Source organism: Felis catus, chromosome B1 (assembly GCF_018350175.1).
Source record: "Felis catus isolate Fca126 chromosome B1, F.catus_Fca126_mat1.0, whole genome shotgun sequence".
Taxonomy (NCBI): Eukaryota; Metazoa; Chordata; class Mammalia; order Carnivora; family Felidae; genus Felis; species Felis catus.
Genome location: NC_058371.1, coordinates 45154739 through 45166358, shown reverse-complemented (window position 1 = coordinate 45166358; position 11620 = coordinate 45154739). Strand labels below are relative to the sequence as shown.

Here is an 11620-nt window from a genome sequence, read left to right as displayed (position 1 = left end):
GGCTCATGGGTGAGCGAGCGTCCCGCTCCTCTTAAGTTGGGTTGCGCTCGGTCGCCATCAGTCAGCGCCGGGATGAAAGGGCTATAAAACCAACACAGCGCCCGAGACCGTATGAAAATATATATCCTGATGTGTCAGGAATACCTGGCGCGCCTTTAACCTCAACTTCAGATGAACCAACACGCCTCGGAGCACATTTATATGCAAAGGCATATAATATGTCCCCTGTATCTAATTATCTGTCAACCTGAGGCAGTTTGTTTTCCAAATCGGCCTCTCGGCTGTGACTTTACGAGGTCATAAAGAAAACGATGCCACTCTGCACTGAAACGCAAGGAGAGCCTGGATCAACAAATTATACTCCTTAATGGTGTCTCTCGGCCTGGAGATTCAGGCCCGGCGGAAAGAAAGAAGCCCGGCCCTTGTTGCCTGCCCGCTGCCTTCTGCTAGAGAAAAGAGAAAGGGGCACACGGGGCACGGCTTATTCGAGAGACTTCCTACTCTTGCTCAGCTGTCCTCGGCTCTGCATTTCCTCCCGTGCGGCGGCTGTCTGTCTGGAAGTTGTTAGCCTGGCACCCTGCAGCGGGTGCTCCTGAGGTCTGCAGCCGCCCCTGGACTTGGCCGGTCTTGGGCCCCGGAGCATCTTGAGCTCCTGAGAGGCCCCCCGATCTTTGGCTCCACCGGAGAAAGCTTTGATCCGCTCTGCACGAGACAGCTCCTGCCTGCACGGGCCCGAGATTCTGGTCCCATAGGAAAGTGGGCTGGAAGATGTTTATTCTGCCATGCATCCGCCAGCAGAAGGAGTGGGGACTCCTGGAAACTTCTAAGCAAGAGGAGAAAATTCCTCCTCCCAAAGCAGGGAAGGTAGGTGGCAGCAGCAGGAATGCTATTGTGCTGAATCGCTGGCTGAGACTCTCTCCTGCCAAGCTCAGCACTGTGTGTGCGCACAGGCGCGCGGTACACACACACACATACACACACACACAGACACACACACGGAAAGGGCGGGGGGATGGGCCCAACACAGTCTTCAGCCCCGATTAGTCCTCCTCTGATCTTCAGCAGATTAATTAGGAAGTTTGTCAGGAACCAGCCGTGAACTCCAGCCGCTCCTCTCTGGGAGTGGTAACGGTGCCAGCGAAATCCAAGCTTCAGGAATTCCTGTACCCACGCTGCGCCTATGATTAATGATAGAAAGGAATAAAAAAAGAGGGGTCAACAGCTGAGTGCAAAGCAAGTTGCTAGACAGGGAGTAATTAAGATACTTGGGTAAATATGATTAATAAGCTCAAACTGGCAGGGTGTGCAGTAAACAAGGACTAACCAGATGGTCCCCTCTCTTCTGACAAGGCTGGGCACTTGGAAGCAAGGGGGGCTGGGGGTGGGGGAGGGGGAGAGACCAAAGCGAGAGGGGAGGGGAGGGCAACTTGAAAGGCATGACTGAAACTTTACTTTCCTTCACTGACCCCATCTGGAGGGAAAGGTTGGCTCCCTGGGGAGGGATTAGGACAGGGAGGTGGCTTTGAGACTCCATGGATCTTCTTATCACAGGCAGCAGACAAATTGCTGGGTGTGGAAGGATTGCTGTTCAGACATCAAGGCCACACTTCTAAAGGCTGCACTCCTGCCCTGCATGCAAGCACGAGCGCTCCCTCTTGCTCTCTCTCTTTCGTTTAGCTGCTCCCTACAAGGTGCAGGCAAGACACATAGAGCACAAGTTGGTGGCACTGTGCTCATTGACTCGGGCCGCCATAACAAAGCACTGCATGCTGAGCAGCTTCAACAACGGCAACGTGTTGTCTCGGAGGTCTGGAAGTCAGAAGTTCAAGATCAACGTATCTGCGGCATTGGTTCCTCCTGAGGCTGTGAGGGGGACTCTGTCCCACGCCTCTCCCCTAGCTTCCAGGGGTTTGCTGGCAATCTGTGGTGTTCCTTGAATTGTAGGTGCATCGCGCCATCTCTGCCTTCGTGACATTCTCCCCATATCTGTGGGTCTTTGTCCAAATTTCCCCTTTATATAAGGGCACCAGTACTCTGGGTTAGGGCCTACCCTAATGACTTTATCTTAACTGATTACATCTGCAGTGGCGCTATTTCCAAATAAGGTCACATTCTGAGGTATTTCACCACGTGGATTTGGGGGGGACATAATTCAACCCCTGACAGTCACTTCTCAGGTTGAAAAGCAAAACAGGAAACAAATTCTTACTCAGAAGGGACCTGAACCAAGAAAAGGTATGCTTTCACCACACTGTTCGTAGAAAGGGTTCGTGGCACAGACTCCCATTTCTCATCCCACTGTCTGCTAAAAAATATGCCTCTTTCAAGTCCGAACCACTGCCTTGCAAAGAACATCTCTTTCTGTGTAACGTCAAGGAGACAGTCTAATGTTTCTAGAAATGAAGTTGAGAAAGAGCCATGGTTACATGTCCCCAACAATCCAGGAAATGTCTACAGGCCCTAAAAGAGAAGACTCCGAAGATTTGCCTTAAATAGCAGATCGGTGCCGAGCCGTCTCATCTACAGGTGTGGGCAGCTAGGTATGTCCATGCTAAGGACAAGGCATTGTCTGAGAGATTAAAGAAACACAGGATTAATCCCTAGTCTAAAGGAGCTTAGAGTCTGGAATCCTCTGTTAGTTTCCTGTGACTGCTGTGACAAATTACCACAATGTCGGAGGCGTAAAACAACAGAAACTTACTCTCTCACAGTTCTGGAGGTCAAAAGTCCAAAGTCAGTATCACTGAAATCAAGATGTCAGTACGGCCAGGGCCATGCTCTCCAGAGGTGCTTGGGGAGAATCCATTCCCTGCCTCTCACAGCTTCTAGTAGTTTCTGGCATTCCTTGGCTTGTGACTACATCACGCTAATCTGCAAGGACATTATCTTCAAATCTCTTTCTGCTCTGCTTTCTGCTTTTACATCTCCTTCTCCTGTGTCTGCAGTCTCCTTCGCCTCCCTTTTATGAGGATGTATGTGATTTTGTTTAGAGCCACCTGGATAATCCAGGACAGTTTCCCCTTCTCAAGATCCTTAATTGAGTCCCATCTGCAAAGACCTCCCCACCCCCTCCATTTTTTTTTTCCACATAAGGTAACTATCACAGGTTCCAGGGCTTAGGAAGTAGATATCTCTTGAAGGCCATTTCTCAGCCTACCTCATTCCTCATGGATTTTTCTTACCCTAATCACCTTCTCAGTTGATCTATATAAAGCTAGGTGGCCTGGTCTCCGCCCCCATCTTGCAGATAAGGAAAGTTAGACATCGATGGCAAAGTATGCTCTTCTACAGAAAGTAAAAAAAATCAGGCTTGGTTGAGGACTCATGGAGTATTTAATCTGTCCTCTATATCCATCCACTGTCTTCTGTGTATCACCAATCTATGAAAAATATATTTTTGAAGGGAATGTTAGAAATGATAAGGTTGTTGCCAACTTTTTATTTGGCCAAGTAAAGATATTCAACAGAAATCCTACCATATATTTTCACTCATAAAGGAAGATATCTTAATTCTAATAAACTAAGTAAGCAAGACATATGTCAGAGCAAAGCACAGTTCTCAAGAAAAGACTCTGGGCCATCTTATACCCTTGATGCCCCATGCCATTCTATTTTGCAGTGTTCCCAAGGTCATAACAATGCATTAAAGACCTGCTGTTAAAAAAAGAAAAATAAAAACAACCCTCTGGATCAAGGATCTATTTTCAGCGAGAATGACCCAGTTGGGCTTCTTCCAAGGGAAAAGCCCACAGGTGTTAACTTCCCAGGAACCAAGGGGACAGAAGCAAGAGGGGCTAATCAGTGGTGCTAAGAGGCCTTATTATCACCTTCCTGCCCCATCAGAAACATTCTCAAGGCCTGGAGGCAAATGGGGCACCAACCAAACCAAGCTCAACCAGATGAAACTAGCCGATGGGGCACCCAGCCTGCTTGCCAACCTGGGACCATTCATTGTCAGTTGTGGAGCTCTGCCAATAGGTACAGAATGCTCCCTGCACTGTGGTTGGGGTTTTGTCCTCTGTAAAGAAGTACTTGACACAAAAGAGAGTGTGCCCACCTGGTGAGCACTTCCTGGTCCCTTTTCCTCTCTCACCCTGAAAAAAAGTGCAATAATTATAGACAAAACTGAATAAGGTCATCACAGAATAATAAAAATAATAGAATAATAATAATAATAACAACAACATTGTAGTAAAGACTTTCTTCTGAGAATCTTACTCAACCCTCCAATGTGTCATTCCCCAGCCCTCCCACTCTTCACTCAGGTGGGGTGAGAAATTCTGCCCCAAGTCCCAAACTTGGCCAGGGAGCATATGTGAGTATACCTTAGCAGGCATCTAAGGTGATCCCAGGATAGCACAGCAGATATTTCTTCCTTTCCCTGGGACTTCAGCACTTTGCAGCATGGGATTTTATTCCCAATATCTCATTTACACTCGTCCCGATTTCTCATTTGGAACAACAGAGTCCGGGTAAAAGAAATGAGAACAGATGCTGTCTGTACCAAATTAAGACCAGTGCAACCACACAAAATGCAAAATGCAATCTGGCAGTCTGTCAAAGAGTGGCCAGCATAGGGCTGCTCTGTCACCTGGCTACATAACCCTCTGGGCAAACTTCTTGACACAAAGGGCCACAAGAGAGGCTGGGCCCACAGTGATACGGAGATGGTCTGGCTGACCACTTCATCCTCTGGCTCAAAAACAGGATCTAAACTCCATCAGCTAGGAAAACAGAAGAATTAAATTAAAAAAAAAAAAAAAAAACAGGAAAATGAGCATAAGAGAATCAGTCAACTCTACAAAAGTCTGAGCACTGCTTGTGGGCCCGACACTGCACTCAGTGTGGGGAATGCAGAGAGGGACAAGGCAGAGTTCTTGTCCTCAAGGAGGTCACGGTGGACACAGGATACCATGGCAACACACAATACATTGTAATATGGGCTGTAACAAATGTGTAGACAGAGCCCAAACACAAATGAAGGGCTCTGTATTAGTTGGGATCCCCAGAAGCAGACCCTGAAGCAAACATTCAAGTACAAAGACGTTATTGGCCGTTGGGGTGGGGGCGGGGGGTGAACAGTGATAGGGAAGGTGGGGGGGAATGAGAAAGGAAGGGGAAGGAACTGAGAAGGGATGAAGGGATGTGTTATCAACCAGCTGCTTCTGTGGGCAAGTGGAGCTTCGCTTCATGGGAGACCCCAGGGGCTGCTGTAAAGAAATGCCTCGGGAGCGCCCTGCCCAAAGGGTGAGGGAGCCAGGGTGTTTGTCTACCGAGTCCCATCAGTTATTGGGGGTGGGCTGCTCTGGGGACATAACTCCCAACATTTCCAACCCACCCTGCACCTGGGCAGGGTGGGCAGACAAAGGAAGCCCCCAGAAAAAGAGTTGCGGGTGCTGGCAGTGGGAAGTCAGGCTGGTGTGTCAAAACATGGTAAATGCCAAGGGGAAATGGGTGGGGTGCTGATGGCAGCTGCTATCGACCCGCGAGTTCTAACCCAAAGTAAAGGAGGAGGTCCGAAAAGTTACAAAGCAGAGCCAGTGTTTGAGCGGGGCCTTGGAAGATGAGGAGGAGATTGCCACGTAGAGATGGGCAGAGGGGGTCAGAGAGGGAGGGCCTTCATCCCACAGTGAGGGAAATGCATGAATAAAGAAACAGCATGAAAGCAGGCTAGGATTCTAGCTGTTGTGTGGACAGGAGATCCAGACAAGCAGCTGGACAGGCCTGTGGGGAGGCAGACTCGGCCCAGGCTGTGAAGGGCCTGTATTCACGCCAACAAGCTTGGCATTTCCTGCAAACAGGGAGCCGTCAGTGGCTTTTACATAAGAAAGTTACACCAACTCAGATGAAGACTTAATGAACTTCCTGGCCCCATGCCAGGCAATCCATGCCAGGCCTCAACTTCGAGAGGGCAACGCTAGGGTCATATATGTTCTCTGTAAGAGCCAGTACATTGGGGAAAAACTCAACGTCCACGCAACGTTTGAGCGCACGGAGCTAGCACGTGGGCTTAGTAGACTAATGAAACTAACTCCTCATAAAACAAACAGCTGAGAGAGGCAATTAAATGAATGAAAATAAAACGAACTTGCCAAAGCAATGGCATGGTTCTGCGCACATGGGACCTGACATTCCTGGGAAACAACAGGCTTCTGTTTCAAGGCAGCCTGGAGCTGCCTTGACAGACGTACCGGCCGAGCCAGGGCATACCTCCTCTGTTCGCAGACACCGCCGCCCGGGGACTGGGAGCTGGCAGCAGCATCCGTGCTCCCGGATTCTGACCCCACCCTACCTTTGCAGGAGGCAGTACCGCCAAAACAAGAGATTCTCTATCCCTGTTTTGGGGAAGTTTGTCCTCTAGGTTCACATATCATCATAACCACTTGAGTGAGGGAAAGAACAAAGAATCAAAAGACTTGCCCAACCTTGAAGCGTGCTCGTTCTCATTCATTACAGCCCAGCTTCGGGTACTGGTTATGAGTTGCTTAGGTTGACTTCAGTTTGCTTCACTATCAAGTCAGTTGCCTAGGGGCTTGGCTCAAGAGGACACCCTCACAACTGCTCCCACAAAGGTTGAGGAGATACTACTGATTTCAAAGTGCAAATAAGAGAAGGAAGCTGTTAGAGCTTGTTTCTGGTCCTGAGGGCTGGCTCCAGTCCCTACAAAGGCATTGTGGTTCGGCAGACTTCTAGAATGACCCGACGAGCTCAACGTCCTGGTATGTGGGCCCTTGTAAACTCTCTTGAGTATGGACTGGACCTAATGACTCACTTCCAGTGAATAGAGTACGGCAAAAGTGATGGCATGTCACCTCAGAGATTAACCTCACAAAGGCTGTGAGTTGCATCTTGTTCATTCTCTTTCTCTCTCACTTGGATGAGCTGCCCTGTGGGGAAACTCATACAAGAAGGAACTGAGGGCAACCCCAGCCAACAGCCACTGAGGAACTGAGTTCTGCCAACAACCGTCGATGAGTTTGGAAGTAAATCCACCCCCACTTTGAGCTTCAAGATGACCACAGTCCCAGCCAACACCTTGATTGCAGCCTTCTGAGAGACCAAGAAGCAGAGGGCTCAACTAAGTGGTGCCTGGATTCCTGACCCACAGAAACTATTAGATAATAAATATGTTTTTTTTTAAGTTGCTACATTGGGGGGTAACTTGTTACACAGCAGTAGATAACTAACACAGGCATGTTAGTGGAGAAGGTAGTGAAGGAATATACAGACACATTAAGAAAGCTTAAGGTCAAGAGAAAGTCAAAACGTTTGCTATTATATACCTTGGGCAGCGTTGGGCCTTCCCATAGACTTCCAGGCTTCTGTACAATGTTACAGCAAAGACATTGGAAAAGACTCCTAGCCCACAAAGTACTCCCACTCCCTGATTTGTTGACAAATTTGCTTTAATGTTCTTTCTTTTAAAATATACTAAAATTCAGCCAGAAAAACAAAACCAAGTCATAAATCCTTACTTTATTAATTGTGCAATTTTAGTCAGTCATTTATGTATACCTAAAACTATATATAGGAACAAAAACATGAATTTTGAAAAGTTACTCTTCTCTGCCTATATTTCATTTTACAATAGGATAAATACCACCTGTCTTATATGGATCTTCTTTGACTGACAATTGAGTTATGTCCCCATAAACCCATAATAAGTTGAAAATATCAGAAGTGGGAAATACATTTAATACACCTAACCTACTGAACATCAGGGCTTAGCCTAGCCAACTTTAAATATACTCCGTACACTGACATTAGCCTACAGTTGAGCAAAACCCCCTAACACAAAGCCTAGTTTATAATAAAGTGTTGAACATCTCCTGTAATTGATTGAACACTGTACCGAAAGCGAGAAACAGAATAGTTGTCAGTCCACCCTGGTGATCACATGGCTGACTGGGGGCTGCGGCTCCCTGCCCCACCCAGCATCACCAGAAAGAATCATCCTGCCTGATGGCTAGCCAGGGAAAAGACCAAAACTCAAAATTTGAAGTCTGGTTTCTAATAAATGTGATGGCTTTCACACCCTCCTCAAGGTGAATCAAATCATAGTATGTCAGGGGCCACCTGTATATCTCATAGAATTGCTGAGATGATTAAATGAGGTCGTGTGCATGAGAGTGGTTTTTGTTTTGTTTTGTTTTTTTAGTTTGTTTATTTATGAGAGAGAGCAAGCGGGTGAGGGGCAAAGAGAAAAGGAGAGAGAGAGAATCCCAAGCAGGCTCCACACTGTCAGCACGAAGCTCGAAACTCACAAACCATGAGATCGTGACCTGAGCCAAAATCAAGAGTCAGATGCTTAACCGACTGAGCCACCCAGGGACCATCATGAGAGTGTTTCTTAAACCATAAAGGGCTCCGGTGTTCTCCTATATGTGACACACTCTAAATGGTCATTAAACTGAATGGTCCATTCAGTACAATGGGCTCTTATAAAGCCCTTTCCTGGAAGTAGCTTTTAGGGAGGCAGAAGAAGTGGAGGAGAACAAAGCCACTGGGGTCGGGAGGCATGGGGAAGAGGCAGAAAGCCTGTTCACAACTTTTGAAGATTCAGTCCCAGAGGAGTGAGTGCGACTTTAACCACTGACTTCTGAAAGACTTCCTGAAAACCTTGACTTGGTGAGTATACAGCAGCCCAGGCCCGCAAGTGCTTTTTCTTTTTGCTATTATTTATTGCAAGCACTACCCTTCTCCCTTTAGCTGCACCAGCTGATTTCACCTTCCCCACAGCCTATGGGGTAGGAACTATTGTTATTCCCCTTTCACGGATGTTGAAACCAGGGCTTTGAGACCTTAAGCGACTTGCCAGGGTCACACAGCAAGTAAGTGACGGAGCAGGGATCCATGCCTGTCACCGGGAGGGCCAAACAGTGTTCTGTAAGATGTGCTTCCTTGCGCTCTGTCCTGCATCTTCTAGGAGAGCGATTTCTCTCCCTTCTCCTTCTTTGTTTCCCTCTTCCTATAAAACATGCTGTGACACTTCACACAAAGAGCCACGTATACAAATCAATTGCAATCAGCTGTATTTCTCTCCTGATGTTAAAAGACTCGTAAAGGAAAACGCACTTGTTTCAAACACCCTTTTCTGACACTAAATCAACTCTCCACCGTTGGTGGAATTTCTGCACAAATTGAGCTAGGCCCTCCCGAGACCCAGGTTACCAGCATAAATCCCAGGTTTGTAGAGGCTGTCTAGATATATTAATAGAAAGAGGCTGATCTGGTGGCTGAGTTTTCCTGGGGGGGGGGGGGGGCGGGGGTTGGTTGAAACTTCTTAACTTCTAGTGCGGGTCAGAAGGACATTTGGCAACTCACTTTCTGATGTGTGGTGCAGAGATTGACATGGGCATTATGGCATGGGTGCGGTCAGAAGCAAGGGCTATTCTCACCCCCACCACACTTCATCCTGGTACCCCATGTAGATCTCAATCAGAATTACTATCATCTGAGGAAACATCCAGGCTTCTTAATAATAAATTGCATAGGAATAATTGTTCTTCTAGAATACTCACCAAATCTGTTGGGCCCCAAACAACTTTGCTTCTTTGATACCTGTTAGGCATGCCATAGCCTACGAGAACTCCAGGGTACTGCAGGGAACCTCATCAGCTCTGGGGCTTCTGGCTAACTCTGTTACAACTCTTACTCTGAACATACCACCTAATTTCTCTTTGCCTCCGTTTCTCTGATTGGTATCAGCCCTCTGAATAAGTTTCCTCATTTTTATGGTGGGAATACTAATGCCTTCTCTATTTTATAGAACAGAAGTGGGCTTGAAGGGGTCTCCAGAAACATCTACTCTTTCCTTTTCACTATGTGATGATTCTCATCACCAGTACAATGCATGGGGTTCTTCACCACCAAGCAATTCTGTGACACCAGTTGAGTGTCCTACAATCCAACTCAATTCTGACACTATCTACCTAGACATGGTGTCAGATCCCATAGGAAAGGGTTTAGTCCTATAAGACTGCCCATCTCCCCACTTCAGATGCGACTCACAAGTCCAGGTTGTCACCTGTGCTTTTGATGCAATGGCTGTAGATTGGAGGTTCCAGTGATAGCCTCCTTGGGTTTGATTAATTTGTTAGAGTGGCTCACAGAACTCAGAGAAATATTTTAGTTACTAGATTACCAGTGTATTATAAAAGGATATAACTCAGGAACTGCCAGATGGAAGAGAGGCATAGGGCGAGGTATGAGGGAAGGGAGCAGATCTTCATGCCTTCTCTAGGTGTGCACTCTCGCAGCACCTCTACGTGTTCACCAACCTGGAAGTTCTCTGAACCCTGTCCTTTGGGTTCTTACGAAGGCTTCATTACATAGGCACAATCGGTTAAGTCATTGGTGATGGAACTGATGATGGAACTCAATCTCCAGCCCCTTACTCCTCCCAGAAATTCAAGGGTAGTCCTGAAAGTTACAGCCCTCTAATCACCAAGTTGACTATCCTGGCAACCACACCCCATCCTTAGGTGCAGTCTCCATGTCCCCTCATCAGCATAACAAAAGACAAATTCTAAGGGCTTTAGGAGCTCTGTGCCAGAAACAGAATGAACATCAAATATGTATTTCTTTTTATAAATCACAGCATAGGGGCGCCCGGGTGGCTCAGTCGGATGAGCATCCAACTCTTCATTTTGGCTCAGGTCATAATTCAGCGTTGTGGGATCAAGCCCCACATTGGGCTCCATGCTGAACATGAAGCCTGCTTAAGATTCTCTCTACCTCTGTCCCTCTCCCCTCCTGTCACTCTCACTCTCTCTAAAATAAAAATAATAATAAAAACTAAATAAAACAAAAGACACTAGCAAATAGATATAAAATATCTATAAATATCTAGATCTATAATATAGATATTATAAAATATATTATAAAATATAATAAAATATTTATGTTTATATATATTACAAAATATGATAAAATATTTACATATTTATATATTATAAAATATAATCAAATATTTACATATCTATATATATTCTAAAATACAATAAAATAAGATATTATAAAATATAATATAGATATTATAAAATATCTATAAATTCCCTTTTGACCTTTTTGCTCATCCCAACCACCCTTTGTATCACCAAGCCAGAAGACAGAGGAGCAAGTGCCGTGATCAGATTTGCATTTAGAACACATGCTGCCAACTAATTTTATTTCCACACGAGCAGAAACAAGGTGGTGGTAGACATAATGCAATCAAAAGGAAGACACTTGATGTGGTTTACATTTTGTTGTATCCAGCCGTTTTATGTTTTATTTTAAAATGAAGATGGATAATGTCAGCAAAAGAAGAAACTGTTGAGGAATTCAAAAATTGGCCTATAGTCAAGTTTATTTATCTTAGCCCCTCAACTTTGCAAAGAGAAGCAGCCACCACCCAAAAGGTTTACTGTCAAGCTGTGCCAGGCATTTATTTGGGTATTAATCTAGAGGTAGGTGTGTATAAAGTCAGTAATAATTCAGTGTGGTGAGCACAGCATGCCTGGACATAGCTACCAAAGCACTTGGTTTGGTCTTCAGGAGCTTTGGGAAAGATTTTCCCCCAAGGAGAATTCTAAGAGAAACTTTCAAGGGTAAGTGGGATTACCAGGCAGAGAACTTG

At 46.0% G+C, this 11620-nt stretch overlaps 1 long non-coding RNA gene across 1 annotated transcript in view; it reads left to right on the top strand.

The window, feature by feature from the left end:
- The first annotated feature begins 170 nt into the window (after window positions 1-170).
- LOC123384846 overlaps window positions 171-11620 on the top strand; it is a 31654-nt gene continuing 20204 nt past the window's right edge. Inside the window, exon 1 of the long non-coding RNA XR_006596528.1 lies at window positions 171-864. This is a non-coding gene — a long non-coding RNA (uncharacterized LOC123384846). The remainder of the gene's footprint in view (window positions 865-11620) is intronic.